Source organism: Notechis scutatus, chromosome 13 (genome assembly GCF_049901735.1).
Source record: "Notechis scutatus isolate UNSWTSFEM ecotype Mainland chromosome 13, rNotScu1.2, whole genome shotgun sequence".
In the NCBI taxonomy this organism is placed as follows: Eukaryota; Metazoa; Chordata; class Lepidosauria; order Squamata; family Elapidae; genus Notechis; species Notechis scutatus.
The window spans coordinates 6692202-6715903 of NC_142021.1; the positions used below are offsets into that span (position 1 = coordinate 6692202).

At 46.5% G+C, this 23702-nt stretch overlaps 1 protein-coding gene across 1 annotated transcript in view; it reads left to right on the forward strand.

Moving 5' to 3' along the window:
- The first annotated feature begins 5897 nt into the window (after positions 1 to 5897).
- The window catches only part of HIC2 (HIC ZBTB transcriptional repressor 2), an 84556-nt gene continuing 66751 nt past the window's right edge, over positions 5898 to 23702 (forward strand). The window contains exon 1 of the mRNA XM_026686672.2: positions 5898 to 5942. The gene's annotated coding sequence lies outside the window, so the exon portion shown is untranslated. The remainder of the gene's footprint in view (positions 5943 to 23702) is intronic.

Here is a 23702-nt window from a genome sequence, read left to right on the forward strand (position 1 = left end):
TTGTGTTATTTTTATGATTTATGAATATTTTCCACATATACTAGTGCATGGACCGGAAAATGAGAACGAAATCGGTGAAAACACGGGTGAAGGAAAACTAAATGTCAGATTTTTGACTCTATTGCTTTTTACCCCATCATGTGAGGAAGCAAATTCTCTGAAATCATGATGACTCAACCCAGCAGCTGTAGGTCACAGGAATGTCCTTCCAAAATTATTTCTTTCCTTCCTCCCCTGAAAAAAAAAAAAAGAAGTGTGTCTTTTTTGATTCCTCTTAAATCTTGGATCTGGTTCCTAATGTGGGTTGCAAGATTAGGAAATGATGAATGAGATTTTATTCAGTTTTGAAGTTCACAGAGTTCATGTGAGAAAGTTTATATTCCACAGAGAACTTTTTTCTTCTTTTCTTTCTTTCCAAATTCGGACTATCAACTCTGATGGCTTCTGGGCCATTGGCTTGCAAAATGCATCAGCTCGTTTCCACTTCTGTTCATTCTTGAATATTTGCTTTATGTTAAAAAAAAAAAACTGGTAACATTCCCGTTAAATTTCAATCCTGCAGCAGCTCCAGGAATGTCATATTCCATATTAATCTTTTCAGCATTATGGGAAAAGCTAAGGTTTCATGTTTTAATCATCAGTTTTCTGCAAAGTTCTTTCTCTCCATGGAGATATAAACATGGATGAAGTTTGACTTTTTCTGTCTTGAATGTTTGGTGTGAAGGGTTCTTTTTTTTTTTAGTTTTACCTCTGTTACAGGTAGTCCTCGACTTAAAACCATTCATTTAGTGACCATGGAAAGTGACAGCAGGGTTCAAAAAAGATTTTCACACTTAGGGCTATTGCCACTGTCTCCCCGTCATAAAAATTTGGATTCATATTTATGACGGTTGCAACGTCCCAGGGTTGCGTTTGTTTGTATGTTATCCCTTTTGTGACCTTCTAAGCTTCTTAAAAGTAAGAAAAGGACCATAAAACTTGGGCCAATATATTTTTACTATTATTTGTGCAAAAGATGGTAAGTTATAATTACAAATTTGACCCAAGAGAAAACACGTTTAATCAGTAAATCTATATATATATAAGTGAAATACCACTCACACATCATCACAAAATCTCCAGAACCGTAAAGCCTACAAACTTGAAATTTGGCATGTTCCTCTTGGCTTCTAAGCGCTCACTAAGAAAGGATTTTTCGAAATGACCATCGGAGCATTAGCATTTCCTATATTATTAACACGCTCTGATGCTAAGGAGTTCTACTCCCCCTCCCCACCTGAAAAGAAATCTCTTCCAAAGGCAAAACACGAGGAGAGGAGGTTCAGTTTCAGTTTTACTTTCACAGCACCAAGCAGCTTAGTACAGAACAGTTGAACATCCAGGCTCCTTGCTGTCTCCTTGCTCACACAGCAAATACTTTCAGTTTCGAAACAGCCCTCAACTCTCTCACAGACAGGAGGCCCGCCAGATGAATACCGATGGATGCTGGTAGGCAGACGCACAATTTTTCCCCTTATTTTCCTCCCCAAAAACTAAGCGCGATCACATAGTTTCGTAGCGAAGTACGGGTATCCAGGTAGTTATGCATATACACTATAAGTTTGACATTTCTAAATGGAAGTTTTTGCACCCCTGGACTATCATTTCGTACCCCCGTTTGGGAACCCCTGTTCTAGAGTTTCAACATCTTTTTTGAAGAAAGTAGGAAGTGATGCATTAGTCCAGAAGTCATACAAGGTATTTTGATAGCTGGAGTCCCCCAACGGAGGGCGGAGTTCTTGAGATCATCAACTGCTTAAAACAGCATGCTAAACACTTATTAATCCAGCTAATTTAGTTTTCATTAAGCTCTGTCCTTGGTGGTTAGAATTATTTTGCATCCTCTTCACGTGCTTCAGGGAGAACCCAGCCCAAATTCCCAGCCAGCATCAGCTGTGGCAAGCAGTTGAGATAATGAGCCTGCCCAACTTTGTAAAATTTGCAGATTGGGAAGAAGTCAACGAATTGAACAGCAGCATTTCTCAAAATTTGGCAACTTTGAGTCATGTGGACTTCAACTCCCAGAATTCCCCAACTGTGACAGCGGAATTCTGGGAATTGAAGTCCCCAAATCTTACAGCTGCCAAGATTGGACACCCCGGTTTTAATGTTCTTAATTTTTGAATTGTTTTGTTCGACTATTTATAGTTCTGTAAACTGCCCAGAGTTATTGGTTAGTGAGATGGGGATCATATAAATTCAATTTTTTAAAAAAGGAAACAAATTTTTAATTCCATGTTTTCCAGAAGATTGGCAGAGAGCTCCAGAGACGCCATTCCTAGGAATTTTTGCAGACTTCCTGTAGGATTTTGCATTCTAGCTCCTGGTTCTTCTGTTTATATAGGTTGCAAAAAAAAAAGCTAAAGGTCAAATATCTTACAACAGATTATTGGTCCATCTCTTATCTTTATTTGCCTGGGCAATCCTTTTTTTGAGGGGGGGGGGACAGGGGGGCTTGGAATAAAAGACATCTGGGTCAAAAAAAAAATTGGGGGCCACAGCAAGTGAACAATCAAAGTAATGTTCCCGGCAGATAAGTCCTGGATGAATCCTTGGCTCTTTCCTAGTTTTATTACCTTCCAACTTTTGTCTTAAGGAAGCATAACAAACAATAAATACAAAATATTTTTCTTTAAAAAAAAGCACCCCAAACGTAAAGTGCTTGGAAACAACTCTCTTTGGCCTTTCTTTTTCGTTCTTCTCTCTCTCTCTCTCTCTCTCTCTCTCTCACACACACACACACACTGTCTTTCTGTTTACTGGTGGTGGGTATGTTTGTTTTTCTGGATTTGTTTTTTTGTTTCTGAGTCTATTTTAATTGTTGCAAGAGGCACAGAGTCACTTGGTTGAGAGGCTGTACAAATTTAATAAATAAATTGGGCTTGAAATAGGGCTGGCTTGAAAGGGTTTGTTAAGAGATGGACGGAAGGAAGGTAGGAAGGAAGGGAAAGTAGGAAAGAAATGAAACAATGATTTTAAGAAAAAAATATATCTTTCTAATTAATCAAACTCCCACCAATACAGGAAGCTACTAGAGTATAAAATGAGAGTAAACCCCACTCTCTACTACACTGATGATGTTACCTAGTTTGGTAATGAAATGTCTGCAAGAAATACAACCAAGCTCTGAGAGCAGCAGGGACACCACAGTTCTAAATACTGGTAATGATGATCTGTTTTTCTAATGTCAATAATCTTGGGCACTTTTTATTAAAGAACACCAGACCTCGAAAAGCTTTGGACTAGTAAGCCACCAAAAATAAACCCTTGCACCTTAAAATAACACGTTCCTGGTTAATCATCCTGATTAGTTCACTAGCCAGTCATGCTCCCTTTCAAGATATTTGAACTGCATCCTGTCCTACCTTAGAAGTAGATCCTGCTTGCTTTTTTTGTTGTTGTTGCTGTGAATAAAGATTCACACACATGCTGGCTCTTTCTTCTCCAGATGTGTCAACCCCAGAATTCTCCAACCAGCCCTGGCAGAGCCAGCCATCACATCTGGAGGGCATCAAGTTAAAGGAAAGTTGGACCCACAAAAAGTATCCTCTGGAATTTTGGCAGCCCCCATCTTTTCCCTCTCCAATCCATTTGGCAGGAATCGGGGAGGAAGAGGGGTGTGTGTGTGTGTGTGTGAAGGCAGAACTGACCTCATTTCCAAGTTTCCTTTCCAAGGCTGTGCTCCATTCTTAGGATTGCTTAACAACCTAAAGCCTTCCAAAACAAAGCAGATGTTAAAAGGCTGGGATGTTTCTCCTAACCACTCTCTGGGCCAAAGTTAGGAGGGGAGAAGATCGCCAGATGTGTCCCCGCTTGGCTCAGACATCTCCTGTCTGTAGAATTGAAGACAGGGGTCTTCAAACCTGGCAACTTTTAAGACTTGTGGACTTCAACTCCCAGAATTCTCCAGCCAACTGTGCTGGATGGAGAATTCTGGGAGTTGAAGTCCACAAGTCTTAAAAGTTGCTAAGTTTGGGGACTCCTGAACTAGAACCATGTTGAAAGTACAAGATAGACCCAGATGTTCTTCCAGTATCTTTAGGTGCATATTTATTTTTGGGGGGAGGGGGAGGTTGCAGAAAGGTTGGGAGACAGAGTCCCCAGATGGGGAGAATGTAATGGGAGCTGGAGTCCTCATGGCCTGGCCGGGTGTGATGGGAGCTGGAGTCATCTGTGCCTCTGTGGGACATCAACTTCTGCTTCTCCCCCCCCCCCCCTTTTTTTCTTTTTTGAAAGGTTAGGTTTAAAAGTATCGCTTCTTTGAAAGGCTGCGAGCCGAGAGTAACCCTTTCGTTGCCCTCCGCGCCTCTTACTCCCGAGGAGTTTTGGATCGCAGCGCGAGAGGAGCTAGGCGACACGAATGCTGTCCCCTGCGCGGCATCCTGAGCTGTCTCGTTTCCCCCACCGACCCACCTTTCTCCAGTAAACAGTTCCTTAGGAACCCACCCACCGACACCTAGCACAAGAAGCCCGTCCGGTTCCGCCAGCGAGCCAAAAAAAACCGCGCACCGTTCCACCAGCCGGCGCAATTCTGGCGCGGGTGACCAAGCGGTTGTGTCCCACTTTCAACAACCCCCCCACCACGAGGAGGGGCGCATCTATATAGGAAAGTGAGAGAGAAAGACAGCGCGAGAAAGAGAGAGATAAGAGAGAGAGAGAGTGAAAAGAGAGAAAGAGAGCGAGAGCTAGAGAGAAAAAGAAAGAGAGCGAGCGAAAGAGCGACAGAGAAAGAGCGAGAGAAAGAGCGAGGAAAAAAGAAAGAGCGAGCGAGCGAAAGAGAGCGAAAGAGAAATAGAAAGAGAGCGAGCGAGCGAAAGAGAGCGAGAGAAAAGAGAGAGTGAAAAAGAGAGAGAGCGAGAAAAAGAGCGAGAGCGAAAGAGAGAGAGAAAGAGAGCGAGCGAAAGAGAGCGACAGAGAGAAAGCGAGAGAAAGAGAGCGAGAGAGAAAAGAAAGCGAGCGAAAGAGAAAAAGAAAGAGAAAGAGAGCGAGCGAGCGACAGAAAGAGCGAGAGAAAGAGAGCGAGAGAAAAAAGAGAAAGAGAAAGAGAGCGAGAGAAAGAACAAGAGAGAAAAAGAGACACCCCCCCATCAGAAACCTTCCAATTAGCGCGTCCTCCGCCCCCGCCGCGCATCCCCTTTCCCTTTCCCACCCCCTCCTCTCTTCGCCTCCCACCCTTTTTCTTTTTCTGTTTTCTTTTGCACGCCCGGCAAGCAGATCTGCGGGGGGGTAGTTGGAGCCCCAGACAGCCCGCGTGTATCTGCGCGCGTGCAAGGGCGAGAGAGAGAGAGTGAATGAATGAATGAATGAATGAATGAGTGAGTGAGGGGTGGGTGGGTGTGCATGCACGCGCGCGCAAGCATGCCATTCGGGTGCCCTCGTGCGCGTGCAAACCCACCCCACCCCACTTTTTTTTTATTTTTTTTTGGCCAAAAGCCGGCTGCAGCTTTCGGACACGCCGCCCCCCACCGCGTTGCAAGCCAAGCCGAAGCCCCCCAGCCCCAAATCCTCCCTATTGCAAAGGACCCGATCCTTAGGCTGGTCCTTTGCAAGAAGCTGGCTGGCTGGCTTGGCTGGCTGGTTGACTATAGGGTGCCCCTCCCTCCTCCCTCCCTGCCTTATCCTCCTCCTCCTCCTCCTCCTCCCTCTGCCCCCTCCCCTGGCTTCCTTCCTTCCTTCTCCCCCTCCCCTTTTCCCCTGCTGGCTTCTATTCAAATATGGGTCAGGGGTGAGCGCGGCTCCCGACGTCACAAGCTTGCAAGATGGCGCTGGGAGGAAGGTGGTGAGATGGGAGACGCGCGGCGGTGAACCCGGCTTTGGGGGGCGGGCGGGCGGGCGGGGGTCGCGCAAGCCGGAGGAGGAGGAGGAGGAGGAAGGCAGTCTGGACGAAGCATGCCTTTGCAAAGGTAAGGGAGAGGGGGGCTCCCGCCAGCTTCCCTGGCTAAGGAAGGAAAGGGGAGGGGGGGTTCCTCCAGCAGAGGGGTGTGTGTGTGTATGCATGCATGCGTGTATGTGTGTGCGCGCGCGTGGGGATGCGGACGTGGGCATGGATGGGTATATGCGCGCCCGCGGGGCTGCGCTGCAAGCAAGCAAGCCGCGAAAAAGAGGCAAGAGAGACGGGCTGCGTGGCACAGGCAGGGCGCGCACACACACACACACCCCGGGCAAGGGCGCTGGGTGCGAGTCCTGCCCCGCTGGAGCGCAAACACACACAAAGGACTCGCGCAGCTTGCCCCAAATCCCGGGCCGGAGGAAGGAAAGGAAGCAATGCCAGTTTTGCGCTTCTTTTGCTGCTGCTGCTGCTGCTTGCTTGCTTTGCAAAACCTTGCTCCCTCTCTGGGGCATCTTCGCCCTAACCCCCAGAGCTGGGGGGTGGGGTGGGGGGAGGGTTTCAGGGGATGGGGGGGGGGCTCTGCAATGCAAGAATTGGGGGTTGGGGTGTCCGGTCCCGCGCGTCCCCGGACGGACTTGCAAAAAACTTTGGCGGCGGCGGCGCGAGTGAATGGGTGCCCGCCTTGCCTGCCTGGCTGGCGACAGGCTGCTTTCCACTCTTTTGTGTAGGGGTGTGTGTGTAGGGGGGTGTGTGTGTGTGTGCTGCGCGTGCCTGCGCGTTCCCCCCTGCGCTGCCTTGTTGGCTCCGCCGGGTCTCCCGGGAGCAAGAGGAGGAGGAGGAGGAGGAGTGGGGAGGGGGCGTGCGACCCATTAGCAAAGGCAAGCGCAGCTGTGCGGGTTGGGGGGTTTGCTTCGGCCGAGAGTGGGGAGGGAGGGGAAGGGAGAGGAGCAACCTCCCTCCTCCCTTGGGAAGGAACTACCCACCTACCCACCCCCGGGCAGGTAGTTGCGAGGTGGGTCGGGTCTTTTGCAAAGGGTGTGTGTGTGTGTGTCCGGGCAAGGCGCGCGTGTATTTGCACGCCCGGGTTTTGGGAGGGGGGAGCCCTGTGCAATAAAACAGCTGTGGGGTTTAGTGGGTGGAAGGAACGAAATAAAAGAAGTACCCCCTTTAGATAGGAAGAAAAAAATTAGGGGGAAGAAGGTTGGTTGCTTTCCTTCCCTTGTGCATTGGGGTGGAGGGGGGGGGCGTTTCGTTTCGTCCCTGGTGGGCTTGAAAGGTGACCTTCCCCCCTCCCTTCTTGACCGGGGACCCCCTGCATTCCCTCCCTGAGTTTGACCTTTGCCACATAGCTTCTTCCTTCTCTCCTCTTCTTTTTAAGATCTGGGAAGCTTATTTCTCCTAGATTCAAAGGGACTAGAAACCTAGGAATTATGTGTGTGTGTGTGTGTGCAAGCCTGCAGCTGTTTTGCCTTGCCCCCCCTTGCCAGCCCCTTCTCCCAAAATGGGTGAGGAAAACCTATGGCGAGAGACTGCAGAGGGGGTCTTCGAAATAGACTAGTTATTTATATCAGTATTTTCGTATTTCTTAACCGTCCCTCTCCCTTGGATGCATTATTTCTCTCTTAGCTTTTTACCTTTTCCAAACAGGAAATCTCGCTCCATGTCAGGGACAGTCTGTTTTGTAATATATATATATATATCTTTTTAAATCAAGGCTTGCATTGGAAAACAAGACAGACCCGTGTTGGTTCTTGGATAGTTGAGTTTGTATATGTGTGTGGAGGTTTTTCTCCCCCCCATGTCACCTTTAAGGAAGGGCCATTTTTTTAAAAAAAAACCTGCATCAAGAGAAGAAGTCACTTTTTTTAAAATGAGGAAAAATAATAATGCAGGTTGGGGTCTCTAGCTAATTGGAGAATATTTGCAAGAGAAAACCGAAAAGTTTGGAGGTGTTAGAATTCTGTTTAGGAGAGGCTTTGATTTTTCATTTCAAAAAAAAAAAAAAAAAAATGGGGAAAAGTTAGTAGACTTAACTTTTCAAACTACTTTCAAACTTGAGGATACCAGAAATGGCAGCTTACCATTTAGCAAATTTCCACCCCCCATATTTTTTTTAATCTGTTTTACCAGCTGGCACTTTCTGGTTTTGTTAGTTTTACCAAGCGCCTCCCGAAGAAGAAGAGTTTGTAACTTTCCATTTAAAAAAATGTCATTCTCTGCTATTTTCTTTCAATTCCTCCCCCCAAAAAACATAACTTGGTAAAGAGAAGGGGACTATCCTAAAGTTAACCCCCCCCCCAAAAAAAAGCCTCAAGTTTTGTCGGCTTGCTGTTTGAAAGGCGGATATATTTTTCTATCTAATAAAAGCTGGTTAAAAATCTCCTGCTTGTATAGATGCTTCTCGTTTTTTCCAGGGGTGGGGAAGAAAAAGAAGGAAGATAGAAAGCGAAGAAAGGGCTCTTTCAAAACTCTGTGGATAGAATTGCATTTTTCTGATGGTTAAATGCTAATTGATTACAAAGTTTGGCTATTTATTTGACATGGCTGATACTGTTTTAAGGAGAGGTGTTTTGACAGCGGAAAGGATCTGTGCAGTTTTATAAGGAGATATATGTGGCGTCTGAAAGTATTTATTTCTGTGTTGATTGTATCAGTTGCCCATAAAGGAAAAAAAACTTCAACTGTTGTCAATTACTTGTATTGCCAATCCTGCTGGAAGTAATTAATTGCTGTGTGCTGCCTAACACACCCCAAAGGGGTTAGACAATTTCAAACCATGTTGGCTTATGATCTAGGACTACAATCCCGCTTTGGAGCTTCTATAAACCAGGATAACCAAAAGCAGCGAAGAAATAAAGCAAATATTGTCATCTTTAAGGTGGGTCTGAGCTTAAAACATTCCAGATTTTCTTTCCTTTCTCTGTTTCTTAGGGGAAATAACACTGTTTGTTAATTGAGAATAAATGTTGCAGCTGAAGCTTTATAACAAATAAATAAAGAATACATTTTGCAACTAAAACTTCATGTTTTAGCTGGTTGATATGGGCTCTACAGTGCTTCTGGCTTGTTTAAAGAGAGAGGACCTTCCAAGTTGTTTTTGCATGGTTGACTTCTTAAATTATGGACCTGTTCCTTTTATTAAAAATAATAAAGACACTTTCTGCACACTAACGTTCCTGGTGTCAACCAGGTGTTCAGAAAAGGTTGTCTTTGAACATCCTGTGGAATAAATTTCTCCGGCTTTTTTCCAAAATGTGTCCGAAAAATTGGCAACCTTGTTTTTCTTGTTTGTTTGCTTGCTTCCTTTAAAGAACTGGGAACATGGAATTTGTCTTGCTTAATACCCTGGATTTTTCTTTTTAAATTAAACTACTTTTTTTTTTTTTGGCTTGGTAAGCATGTGGACTGCCTGAAAGATTTTAATATCTTTAAAAGGGCTCGTTGGAAGACCAGCGTGTGTAAACAGTGTTTAACTAGATTGGGGTGGGTGTGTCTTCCCAAGGAGGAGAAGGGGAGAAGAAGCAGCAGCAGCTTGGCCTTCATTCCTGAAGCCCAGACTGGGACGATGTTGGGCATGTGGACCTGGTGGGGTTGTGAGTTGTCCCACGGCCCTCAGTAGGTCAGCGGGAAGAAGAAGAGTTGTGTTGAGGCCGTCTTGATTTCTGGAGGTTACCGTTGGGTGGTTGACTTCCACCTTCTGGAGTTGACTCTTGTTTTTTTGGATTCTCTTTCAAGAGTGGATGAGAAAATGGCGTGGAGAACCTCTCGGCAGTGAGGTGAGCAGTGGGAAGTCTACATTTCTTCCCCTTCTTGGTTGGTGGGGTATCTTTTGAACGTCAAGAAAAGTAGCTTGTGAGTCTGGAGTTTTGAAAGCGCCCCATCCCTACGTACTTCCTTGGTGGTTCTTCTGCTTATCGCCGCTTCTTCCTCCTCCTCCTCCTGCCATCACCACTGCTTTTACCTTCTCTTTTTCTGCCCTTTCTTTCTCCGTACTCTTCTCTTCCACTACTACTACTCCTCTTTTCATTCTTCTCTTCTATCACTAACCTCTCCTCTTCCTTTTTTTTGTCCACCACTTTTCTTCTTCCGTTTTCATTTCCTTCTCTTCCTCTTCCAGAAAAGTAGCTTGTGATTTTGGGAATTTGAAAAACATCTCAACCCTACTCACTGAAAGGTTTCTCTTCCTTATTCCTCCTCCTCCTCCATTACTCCTCCTCCTCCTGGTTCTCCTCTTCCACCATCATCCCTTCTTTCTCCCCCTCACTCTCTCTCTCTCCTCTTCTCCCTCCTTCTCTTTCTGCCACCAGTACTTCTCCTTTTCCTCATTCTTTTCTCCCACTATTACTGCTACAACTTTTTTCTTTTCCTTCCCTTTTACCACTGTCACTTCTCTTCCTCTTCCTCCCCATTCTCCTTCTCTTCCACTGTCATACCTTTCCCTTTTCTCCTTCTCCTGTCTCTCCTCCTCTCCCTCTTTCACCACTGCTCCTTCCTTTTTTCATTCTTTTCTTCCACTATTACCACGATGACTTTTCTCCTTTTCTTTCTCTTCTACCACCATCACTTCTCCTCCTCCTCGTTTTCCTTCGTTTTACTTCTCTTCCCCTTTTTTCTTCTCCTCCTTACCACCATTGCTAATTTTTCTCCTCCTCCTGTTTCTCCATAACCACCATTACTCCTATTTCTTTCTTCCTCCTCCTCTCCTCTCCTTCCTCCTTCAAAACAGCCCTTTGAGGGTTTTCTCTTCCTTATTCCTCTTCCTCCATCACTACTACTTCTCTTTCTCCTTCTGACTCACCCCCTCTTCCACTATCACCCTTTTTTCCTTTTCCTTTCTCCTTTCTCTCCTCCTCCCCAGCACCGTTTCTCCTTTTTCCTCATTCTCTTTTTCCACTCCCTCTGGGATGACTTTTCTCCCTTTTTGCTTTTCCTTCTCTCCTACTACTTCTGATCTTCTTCATTCTCTTCCCCCTTTTCCTTCTCCTGCACAACACTCACTGCTACTATTGTGTCGTCCTTCCTTCCTCCCCTCTCCTCCTCCTCTTCCTCTTCCTTCCAAACAGCCCTTTGGGGGCTTTGCCCCAAGTGGAAAATCCTTGCGCCTCCTACGAGAAGGCTTAGTTTCCACCACTCCCGCAGCAGATGTCGCCTTCCAAAGGGTTTGGGGCGGGCAAGCAGCGCCCGGAGAGGCCAAAGTGAATCGCATTTGCCATTCAGCCATTATGTGGTCTGTGACAGCCTCGGCTCAGTGGGGTCTGGAGGAGTGTGGGGGGAAGGGCTGGGCAGCAAGGAATGGCTTTTAATTCCACTATCACCAGAACCGCGCCTGCCTGGTTGCACTTGGTAAAAAATAATAATAACCGGGTTTAAGCCGGTAGGGTTGATAACCAAGGTTGGTTAATAACACCGAACTGTTTCCAAACAACACTCTGGAAAAATGCTGGAAGTGGAGTAGAAAACGTGGGGGTGGGGGTCGCGATGGCTGGATGGTTGTTCTGTAAAGAGGTTGAAAGTTGGACCTTGGAGAGGTGACAAGATTAGAATTTTGGGGGCAAAAAAGAGAGAATGACTGGATTCAAACCACGATGAACTTGTTTTTAAAAAGTATAGGGCAACGCTTAGGTTCCATTAAATATTGCATGGGGACCCATTAAATCCACAATGATCTGTACCATGAGTTTTTTTTTATTGATTTGTATCCTGCTTTTATTTAATTTTTGCAAATAACTTGAGCTGGTGAACACATCCAGCACGCCTTCCTGCTCCTAAATTTCCCCACAACAATAATGCTATGAGGTGGGTTGGGCTGAGACTGAGCCAAAGCCACCCAAGCTGACTTTCATGCCCAAGGTGGGACTAGAACTCCCAGACTCCTGGTAATTGGCCCAAAGTCACTCAGACAGCTCTCATGCCTAAGGTGGGACTAAAACTCCCAGTCTCCTAGTGATTGGCCCAAAGTCACCCAGCTGGCTTTCATCCTTAAGGTGGGACTAGAACTCCCACAATCCTGGGGATTGGCTCAAAGTCGCTCAGAGATAAGTCACATGCCTAAGCTGGGACTAGAACTCCCAGATCCAAGGCCACCTAGCAGTCTTTCATAGCTGAGTTGGGACTTGAACTCACAGTCTCCTATTTTTTTAGCCTGGTGCCTTAATCATCAAACTCTGGCCTACAGAGTGATGTTGGATACTGGGCCCATTTGTTTTTTCTCCTTTTATCTAGCAATACTTGATGTCATAGGAGCTGGACCAGCTGTCAAATACTCACAATTGTGCCTTAATTGTTAAGCAACACCGGGTATAAAGTTTATAAATATGCGGCATTTTTAGTCTGACTATGATATGAGCTCAGCTCTTAGCTCGCTGTCCCGGATAGAGCCACATAAACCTGGAACAGGGTTCATGGAATAAACCATGATTGGGTTAACCATGTGGCAGGAGCGAAGACCAATGAACCTTTGAAGCCAACTTGTGCAATTTGTTTTTTAAAGGGGGCTCTTCTTTGAATACAGAGATCTTCCCGTGCTATCGTACTCGAGTTACTATGGTAAGGGGTGGGGACACTCCTAATATAAATAATATTGTTTTTTTTACTGGGTTGCTTCTGGTTTTTGGATTTTAAGCAGTTTCCCAATTCCTTTCCCCCAGCAATTTGCTAACCCCGCACCTTGCAAATGACTAGATATTTTGTTCACAAAGAGACCTCCAAACATCTTTTTAAACATCCCAAGCATGCAAGGATTAGCTCTGCCTCATGCGATTCCTCCAGAGAAAGTGCCATGCTTCGATGAAGTGGGGTCGTTTTGTAAAAAAGCAACATGCAACGCGCCCTGTTGGATCGTAAAATGAGAAATCCTATCAGTAGATGGCAATGAAAAGGCAAGTTTTTAAAAACTGCGCTACCAGAAAGGATCTCGGACAGCAGAAGCTTGTTTTGGCTGTGACGGGGCAGAGGAGAAGAATTGGGGGTGGTTTTTATTTTTTAAATCTGCATGGAAGGAAGGAAGGAAAGGAGGAAGGCTTGTTGGCTGCCAACAGCAGCCCAGATCTCATCTCCGTGTAGTGTTTTCTTTCTGTAGATCAGGTTTCTCATTTTGCTAATAAGCAATGTCCAGCCGAGCACTTGGGAGTCAGCTGTTCTTGAGGCAGGAGCTTCGGCTGGTTAGAAGCCGGTGGAGGGTGTTACATGATTGATTAACCCAGCTTCTGGGTTATCCGAGAGCTGATAATGGTTTGATTTGGCCATGGTTTGGAGAAAACTTAAATGTATTTATTTTTTTCCGGAATGCAAGGAAGATCTTTTGTCGTTCATATTGATGGATTCTCATTAGCACTGATGATGTTGCCTAGTTTGGATAATGAAATGTCTGCAAGAAAGCAACCAAGCTTAGAGAGCACCAAGGACCCCAATGCTGGTCTGTGACTGTAATAAAAATTGATTGATTGATCGATGGTTGACCCCAGAGTCCGCCTGCTCCTTCTCCTTTCCACAACCCCCCCACCTGCTAGCACTGATGAAGTTATCTAGATTGGGTAATGAAACGTCTGCAAGAAAGCAGCCAAATTCAGAGAATATCTAGGATCTCTAATGCTGGTCTGTGACCATAATAAAGATTGATTGACTGACTGATGACCCAGAGTCCTCCCCTTCTTTACAAACTCCCATACCTTCTAGCATTGATGACGTTACCTAGTTAGGTCATGAAACATCTATAAGAAAACCACCGAGCTCAGAGAACATCTCATTTCAACCCTGAGCTGCAAATATTTTCTCCTTTATTGATGCATTCTCTTTTTTCATTATTTACTTTTATTCTATTATTTTAAAATTCTGTTTACAGTCTTTTCATTTCTTCCTTTTTAGTTTTGTAGGCGGCCCACATGAGGTAGGCAGAACTAAACTTAGCAAATAAATAAAATAAGAGAGAAGGAAGTATCTTTTTTGATCCCTGGAAGTAGGAAGTAATAGACAACCCATGGGCCGTTGGGTCATCCTTTCAGAAATATTTTCTTGCCTAAAGAGAGAAACAATGACCACAGGCAGGCTTTCTTGTGTGAGAGCTTTTTTTGCAGTGAGAATTAAGAAGGACTTCCAACTTCTTGCCAGCTTCACCGTTGCTTTGCTGTTGTGGCCAGAATTTTGCAAATACACCTGGTGTGAAGATCGTTGAAATTTCAGTTACACAAATGAGTCCCAGACACACATTTTTAAGCTAGCAGATTTGAGGCACTTTCAAAAAATGTTTTTACAGTATTGTGATGTCCCTTTTGGTTTAATTGAAGGTGATAAGCAGATAGAGTTTTTAGTAGTGTACAGATTATGAGAAAGACATGCTGGGCTCCAAAGGCCATCTTTATAACTAATGTGGGCTGTGGTCAAGAATGATGGGTATTGGAATCCAATACTTTTCAGGTTCCTCATTCCTTCTGAGAACTTAAACACTAATTGTGGTGGAGTTTTCTGATGTCTTACTCATCCTTTGCACAGCTGCATAGTTTTCTCCTGATGGCCTTCGAGAATCATGGTCATACAGAAAGCTAGGTGTGAAAATGTGCATGGAGATTCTTAATCATCCAGGAAGGATTTATATTCTTTGCAGACAGCTGGTCATTTACATCCTTTTTAGAGGGTTTTTGAGGCCACTTGGAGGTTTATCTGTGTCCTCGGGAACACCTGAGTAGTGCTTCTGGTTCCTGCAGTCTGCAGTTTTTTTTCCTCTGGAAATCCATTCCTATTCCCACTTTTTTCAGGAGGCAACTGGACTTTCTGGTTTTTTTCTTTAGAAGACATTTCGCTTCTCATCCGAGAAGCTTCTTCAGTTCTGACTGGATGGTGGGGGATGGAAGGGTTTATATTTCTTGCTGTCATGTTGCATTCAGTCAGAACTGAAGAAGCTCCTTGGACGAGAAGCGAAACGTCTTCAAGGAATAACAAGGAAGTCCAGTTGCCTCTTGAAAATAGCATCTTTGGGGTAAGTGGATGACTGAGAATCTCCGTAGATATTTTCACACCTCGGGGGCGGCTAGGTGGTGCCATCTTAACCCCACCCCAGTCTTGCCCAATGCACCCATCTAACACCAAATCGTAGTCTTCCTCCTTCCCAAGCAAACGTGAAGCGGAAATACTGCTGTCTTGCAAACTGTTCCAAGCGATAATGTCCGAGGAACTGTAACGGGGCTTGTGTTAGACTTAAGCTGGGAGTTATTACTGTGTGTCTGCTGCAAACCCACTTACGGGAAATGCTCCTTTGGGGAAACCGCCTCTTGCAAAATGTTTGCACCTGGCCAAGGTCTCCATGTCTACCCTTCCTTGTCATGAATGATTTGCGGGCAGAGAAACCCTTTCCTAATCTGCTTTGCTGGCCTAGTAGCTCAGGGGTCGGCAACCTTAAACACTCTAAAAAGCCATTTCGACCTGTTTCCCACAGAAAACACCGGGAGCCGCAAAACCTGGGTGGGCGTGGCCAACTCAACGCCACTCCCACCAGGTCCCACATGACACCACCACTGCGGCCATGCCTACCCAGGTTTTGTGGCTCCCAGTGTTACTCCTGAGCTGTCTTGCCTAACAAGGAGAAATGGTGTTCAGGTAAGACAACGCCCATTTTCTGTGGGAAATGGGTCTCCCTCCCTCCCTCCCCCTCATTTCGGTTTTTTGTGTTTTACCTTCTCAGACCAGGGGAGGAGTGACTGGGAGGGGAGGGCGAGGGGCAGGGCCAGCCAGTGGTAGTGTTCTGACCCAGGCTTCCTGAGACCGTAATTAAGCACACGCTTAGTCCAAACAACTCTTGTTTTATTTCATGTTCGTTCCCAGCCCGTAATGAGTCCCAAACAGTTCCTTGAGATAAGCACCCACCTTTCTCTCCTTTGAATTGCTGCCAACAGCTAAAGTGCCGAATGAACTGTAAAAAGTCAGAGTACAAAGTCCGCACAGAGCTTCAAGGTTGAATCCGAACAGAGTGAACGACTTTGCTTCCTGCAAAGTTTCCTTCACCTTTGCACTTCCTTTATATCTTATGGGAGGGGCAATTACCTCCAAGCCTTACTCCTGAGTTGCCCCTTTTGTCTTAGCTGCTCTTGCCTTCTGGCAGATCTGTGCACACGCACACTGGGAACAGGCTCCCCTTGCTCCTCTGCCTCGCTGCTGCCAGAGTCTGGAGGCTCTGGGGTCAGCACCCCACTCCCGGATGGTCCTGGCTCCATCTCTGCATCGGACGCAGGACCCTCATCTGAGTCCTCCCAGACTGGTCCCCATTCTTCCCCACTGTCTTGATTCCGCTGCTGGCGAACCACAACAGGTAGGATCACCCAACAGGAGAGCCACAGCAGAGGGCCCAAAGAGCCGCATGTGGCTCCAGAGCCACAGGTTGCTGACGCCCAGCTTAGTTCCTTCAAAACGGGGGGCTTGGGTGAGGAAGCTTCCCTTGGGGTGCAGTGCGCAATCTCTTCGTTGGCCGAGTTTCCCTTCCAGCGTCAACTCGTGGGAAGCTCTTGCCTCATCCAACCTGTTCCCTTTTAAGCGTCTGTTTTAAGCACGGTTCTCATGAGTCAGAGATTCTCCTCCTCTTTCATTACCTCTCTGCTCAACTCCTGTACCAGCTATGAGTTTGTTCCTCCTCCTTCTCTGATCCTACCTGCCTTCTCTGTGTTTGCTTTCCAGTCTACTTGTTGGAAGTTGACCTTTGCACATCTTCCTCTTCCCATACAGGTTGTCCTTAACTTAATAAGCCGTTGGTTTAGGGACCAAATCTACAAGAGCACTGAAAAAAAGCAACGTTTTTTTTTCCACACTTAACGACAGTTGCAGCCTCGCACGGTCAAAAATTCAGGCACTCGACTACCGACTCCTATTTATGGCAGTTGCAATAATTGACTCTCTTAGCAGTAGACATTGAGGGTTTAATTGTGGCCTTCCGCTGAGGGCTTACCTGTGTTTCTTTTTAGAGGTGTAACCTTGGTTTTGGAAAGCGGAAGAAGGTGTAAACCATAAGTGTAACTGTCTGTCCAGATAGGTGGGCTTCCAGTAAGTTGCCCCTAAGCTAATCTTTCTGAAAAATAGCAGACTTGGAAGGAAAAACATATACAGGGATAGATAACATGAAGGATCCTTGGTTGCTCTCTGAGCTTGGTGGTTTTCTTGCAAACGTTTCATTACCCAACTAGGCAACATCATCAATGCTAGAGGAGAGTGGTTTTTTTTGCGGGGGGAGGAACAGGAGGAGGAAGAAGAAGAGGAGGAGGACTGTGGGGTCCTTGGTGTTCTCTGAGCTTTGTTGTTTTCTTGCAGACGTTTCATTACCCAACTAGGCAACTTCATCAGTGGTAGAAGAGAGTGGAATTTGGGAGGAGGAGGAAGAGTAAGAGAAGGAGGAGGAGGACTGTGAGATCCTTAGTGCTCTCTGAGCTTGGTTGTTTTCTTGCAGACGTTTCATTACCCACACTAAGTAACATCATCAGTACTAGAAGGGAGTTGGAGGGAGGAGGAAGAAGAGGAGGAGGAAAAGGAGAAGGACTGTGGGGTCCTTGGTGTTCTCTGAGCTTGGTGGTTTTCTTGCAGATGTTTCATGACCCACACTAAGTAACTTCATCAGTGCTAGAAGGAGTGGAGTTTGGGAGGAGGAGGAGGATAATGTGCGGTCCTTGATGCTCTCTGAGCTTGGTGGTTTTCTTGCAGACATTTCATGACCCAAACTAGGCAACACCACCCGCGCTAGACAACTTGGGGTCATGTCTACTCATGACGTTGAGTAGTCTATGTGAACCAGGACTATTGAGAGTTGCCTGCAAAAAAATGTGACCCAATCACTTTATGCCGTTGCTTAACCACGATCTAACCATTACTCCCTGTTTGGATGGCACCTAGAATTACGACTCGACTAACCTCCCTACAGTCACCGATGATGGTTCAAGCTGTTTGTCTTGCCCTCATGTTGGGTCTTCATTTAGGTTGGGATGGCTCTCTACTTCTCATTAAGGTTTGCCTCTGTGTGTGACGGGCTTGAATGCCGCCTGTTTATGCAACATCCGCCTGTTGACCGTTGTGTGTCTTCAGAAGCAAACCTGGGTTACTTCTGCCAACTTCCATGGCCATCTTGGTGTCACCAACCATAAAACAAAGACGCCCCCAAGCCTTGAAGGACAAAAACTCGAGAGACCGGTAATATTTGATTACAGCCAGTGGGAGGGTCCTCTTTCCACACACTCTGCACCTACAGGCTATTGCGATGAGAACCTTGTTATGTTGACCAACTCTTGGAAAGTAGCAGAAGCTAGAAAAGGGCTGTGCTGTTTTCTGCTTAGATGGGAAATGGTGTGTGTCCCCCTCAGGCCAAGAACTACGCAATGTTCACTCTATTGAGGAAATACAGTGCTGTGGAGGATGGGTTCGCATGACCTCAGGCCATGGCTTCATTGACCAAGAATCTATGAAGCAGCCATTGTGGGGTGGGTACTAACTATGCCAACAGTGGAAATTTACAAAGTTGGAAAGTACCTTGGCGGTCTTCTAATCCAGTGGTCTCCAACCTTTTTGTGCGCGGCCCAGTACCGGCATCACAAAATGATCCGCGGCCTGGTACCGGCATCAGCACGCATGACAAGGCAAGGCGAGCCGAGCGACCGGCCAGCCAGCCGTCCCCGCTTCTCTCCGCTACCTTCAACTCCTCCTTTGTACCTTTGTCGATGGGCTTCGGGACGGCTTCAGGATGGTCGCTCGGCTCGCCTTGCCTTGGGTGCTGAAAGAATCCTCGCGCCTTAGTTTCGTTCGAAGCCGCCGCCCCTTCGATGAAACTAAGGCGCGAGGATTCCTTCAGGACCCAGACGCCGCTTTCCAACCGGAAAAGCTCACGGAAGCACTTTCTCATCAAAACGAGATGGCGGCGCCCAGCAAACCGGCGGCCCAGTAGGAGATGTTCCACGGACCGGTACCGGTCTGCGGCCCGGTGGTTGGGGACCCCTGTTCTAATCCAACTCCCCAGCTCAAGGCAGGAGATCCTATAGTCCAGGAGTCGCCAACCTTTTGGACCTCAGGGACCACCAAACTCATAATTTTAAATCCCGGGGACCACTAATATGAATTTTGTCTGATGTTGGTGAGGGAGAGAGAAAGAGAGAAAGAGAGATCTGATCTAACCTCTATCTCTTCCCCCTTCTCACTCACTCACTCACACACATACACAAACACACACACACACACAGACGCAGGGGTGGGATTCAAATGTCTTAATAACTGGTTCTTTGGGCATGGCCAAATTGTGGGTGTGGCTTGGTGGTCATGTGACTGGCTGGGCATGGCTTGTATGTAAATATTATAAATATTTATGTAAATATTGATTTTTTATTTATTTAAAAAAGCAACTTTTACCCAAAATCAGGCAAAGCAGGCAGGCTGATTGAGTTGCTCACAGAATCACAGATTCACTTAGAGATCCGTGTTTCTGCCATCGGCGAGCTGAGTCTGCGCTGCTTCAATCCTAAGGAAGGTTCACAGCCAAAGATCTAAAGATTAGCTAGAAAGCAAGAAATCCAACCATTTCCTGCTTGCTAGCTAATCTAAATCTCCCGGCACAGCAGAACAGATGATGGTCAGAAAAAGGGAAAAATAGCAATTTAGAAAGCAAGTTTGCCAGGTAAGGAGTGAGGGCAGGAGGGCCCGGGAGTGGGCTGTCTGGATTAATTGCTTTGGGGGGTGCTCTGGGGGTGAGATTTCTCTGCAGACCACCAAAGTTTTCTCGTGGACCACCAGTGGGCCACGGCCCACCAGTTGGCAACCACTGCTATAGTATTCCGGACGAATGGCTGGCTGTCCAGTCTCTTCTTAGAAACCTCCAGTAATGGAGCACCCACAAATTCTGGAGGCCAGGAGTTCCACTGATGAATTGTTGTCCCTCTCAGGAAATTTCTTCTTAATTCCAGGCTGCTTCTCTCCTTGATTTAGGTTCCATCCGTTGCTTTCTTGTCTTGCCTTTGGGTGATTTGGAGAATAGGTTGACCCCCCTCCTCTTTATGGCAGCCCCTCAAATACTGGATTGGATATTGGGAATCTCAGGTGATCGTTTATATTAATTGTAAGGATTGACAGATGACAAAATGAGTTAGAAGGAACCTTGGAGATCTTCTAGTCCAACCCCTAGCTCAAGCAGAAGACCCTATACCCGTGATGGCGAACTTATGGCACACGTGCCACAGGCGGCACGCAGAGCCATTTGTGCCGTCACGCGAGCTGAAGGAAAACTTACCTCACTGTGCATGTGCGCGCCTCATAGCTGATTTTCGGCCTCCCAGAGGCTTGAGGAAAGCCTTTTGCAGGCCGAAAAATAGGCCCGTTTCATTACTTCTTGTATTTCCGGAAATACCGGAAGTGATGAAACGGGCCCATTTTTTTGGCCTGCAAAACCTGCAGAGGCCTGCCTCGATCCTCTGGGAGGCCGAAAAAAGGCCTCAAACGGGCCAAAAATCAGCTGTGAGGCGCAGTGCAAGTAAGGGGGCAGCGGGGGATTGCGCATGCATATGCAGGGGACATGGGGGGGCGTATTGTCTTCTGGGAGCTGGCATGTGTGAACATGAATGTGCGCACCGTTTTTGGCACAGGAGCCCCAAAAGGTTAGCCACCAACTGGTTGTCCAATCTGGAAAACCTCTAGTGATGGAGCAGCCACAACTTCTGAAGGCAAGTTCTTCCCCTGGTCAATTGTTCCCACGGCCAGAAATTTCTCCCTTGTTCTAGGTTGGTTCTCTCCTTAATGAAAGCATTATCTATAAACGGTGTTGGTAAGTGTGTGGCTCATTCCTCCAGTGTCAAGACGCTTCCCTTCCTTCTCTGCTTCTCTGTCCCCACCCATCCTTTCTCTGGTGAAGCAGATGAGGTCAACAAAAATCAAATGGAATGTGACCATCTGTGTTTTCTTCCTCCTTTCCAGAGAACTGCTATAAATACAGGGCAGTGCTTCAATAAAAAAGAAAAAAGGCCAAACCTTGTGACATTGGCTAGGCTTATCTTTCCCTTGGTCAGTTTCATGAGACAGGTGTATTGTTGGGACGACGTCTCCCAGAATTTTCTGGCCAGGCTTCGTGTTGGGGGCCGCATCTCCCAGAATCCCAAGCTGGGTCTTTAAGGAGTAGCCTCTAAAAAGGGGTTTTTGGAATAATAGAAGGACAGGGTTGAAAGGGGCCTTGAAGGTCTTCTAGTCCAGGGGTCTCCAAACTTGGCAACTTTAGGACTTGTGGACTTCAGCTTCCAGCATTCCTCAGCCTGCCATGCTGTCTGGTGTTCAACTCATGAAATATTTCTATGGTCTTTTTAAGAGTTGCCAACAGAAAGGGAGAGGGGAGCAGTGCAGCAGCTTGCAAACCAAAACTGCATTCCATAAATGTTTTCAAAGATAGTAGCTAGGTGATCGAAGTTTCCGCCATGCAAAATTCTAACTGGAGAGCAGGATTGATGACTCTTGGCTATGGAGGTGTCCCATTGGACAATATGAATTATGATACACCCAAGGGTTGGAGGGTGATAATGAACGATGTGTCTCAGAGTCGGATACACCCAGGCAGTGTCGGACATGTTAATTCCCAATAAATCCTTTTTAAAGGTTTTTGGAAGTTTGACTCGAGATTCATGATTTAAAAGGGGGTAACTGGAAGTCCACAAGTCTTAAAAGTTGCCAAGTTTGGAGATTGCCAAGTTGACAAGTTCTAGTCCAATGAAGGAGTTTTGGTTGGCTGTGTTGGCAGGGAACTGCTTCTACCAGCCCATTTCAAGAAAGCCATAGGAGAACCTCAAAAAGTGAGCTTCATTTCTTCTCTGCCACGCAAATGTTTGGAAGCGTCGTCTTCTGAGAATTTTGGAAAGAGTCTGGTCTACAGTGCAGCCTGGGTTGGTTTGATTTGGAGACGGCCGTGCCTGAATTGTAGCTCTTCCACGGTCAAGACATTGCCTGAATTCAGGTGTGATGAGTAAAGGTCAAATGTTTTGGTGGCAGACTCCACCTTTCGTTGGCCCAACTGTGCAACCTCTCCCGAAACTGGCTTTTGAAAGAGCATTTTTCGTGGCCTCATCACTTCCCACACTATTGCATGAAGGCCACTTGTGAGATCGTGCATACCTTAAGGTCATCAAGCAAATGTCACACTTTAGGTAAAGTTATGCCACAGGGGCTCCTTTGTAACATGGTTAAGTTGGAACAAGTAGAAAGGTGGAATTATGTCTACTTGCATTAGGACCCATGCATTCTAAGAGTTTGTGGTTGGTTGGCTTCCCTATGTCAGTGTTCCGACCCAGGCTTCATAAAACGTAATTAATCACAAACTTGTTTTAAAAGCAGAACCTATTTTATTGCAACGCTGGGAATTGTTTCCATTCCCAGCCAGAAATCATCTTAAACAGTCCCCCAAGATAAGCACTCACCTTTCAGTTTTGTGGAATGCTGCCAAAAACAGAAGTATCCAATTAACTATAAAAGAAACCAACCGAAGTACAAGAAAAAGCCAACCGAAATAGACAGAGCTTCAAGGAGGACTCGGAACTGATCAAACTACTTTGCTTCCTGCAAAGGTTTCCTCGTTTAGGCCTGACTTTTATCCCTGATGGGAAGGGCAATCGCCTCCCAGCTTTACTCCCGAGTCACCCCTTCTGCTTCAGCTGCTCTCTCCTTCTTGCAGCTCTGCGCACACGCGCACTGAAACAGGCTCCCTGGGGTTCTCTTCTTCGCTGCTGCCAGACTCCAAAGGCAGCATCCCACTCCCAGAATGGTCCTGGCCCCATCTCTGCATCGGACGCAGGACCCTCGCCCCGAGTCCTCTCCAGACTCCCAGACTGGTCCCCGTTCTTCCCCACTCTCCAATTCCATTCCACTGCCGGCGAGCCACAACACAGTTCCTACATTTTGAGTAGTCCACTGAACACCTTTTCTGGAGCAGACCCATTAAAAATGTTCTACCTACCAGTTGCCTTCCTCTGCCTGTGGCTCTGTTGCTTAGTTCAAGGCTTCTATCCAGCGATTTTCAATGCTTAGGGAAGATGCTCTTGTTATCTTTCCATGCATCCATCCTTTCCATTAAAATAAATAAATAAATCGTAAATACTTCACGTAAAGAAGCATTCCATTTCTTGGTGTTGACGAGTCAACTTGGCCAACGTCAGTTGCCAACGTTCATATCCACCCCTAAAGGTCCACTTAAATGGATTTATTGCTTCTGCTGCCTATGGGCAGGAATCTTCCTAACGAATGGTTAGTGCCTGCTAGGAGTTAGATACGGGTCCGTGGAAGGTCAGGGGAGGTGGGATTTAGTTCACTTGTGGCTACGTAGGGATTCTAAGCTAACCCCTCTCTTGATTCCGTCCCCAGATTCTCCCACTCCTTCCCCTCCAGCCAGCCACATAATAAACGATGACTGGCGGCTTTGTACTACCTGTCAATCCAGTGAGTTAATGTCATGCTTGGATAAATTATGGCTTCATATCATGCCTAGAGGAAATCTGGTTGGATGCAGCCTGGGCAAATTTAATTCAAAGATGGGTAGTATTGGGTTGAAAGTTTCTCTGTTCTATCCTGGTGCATTTGACATGTGGGGTTGGTTGGGTTTTTGTGTGTGTGTGTGTGTGTGTGTGTGTGTGTTGCTTCCCTTTTCTGATTGCCGAGGGTTCATGCTCTCCAGCCCACAGTTACGTGTTGCAGGAAGGGAATGACTTGCCTCAGCCACCACCCACATTGAAAGTTCATGTTTTCGGGAACAAGAGATTCTGACCCCTTGAAGGTTCTCTATAATTATCCAATTCCCTTGCAGAACGGGGGCCCTGTCACCGGAGCGGCTTTCTCAGGGAAATTGCACGGGGGGAAT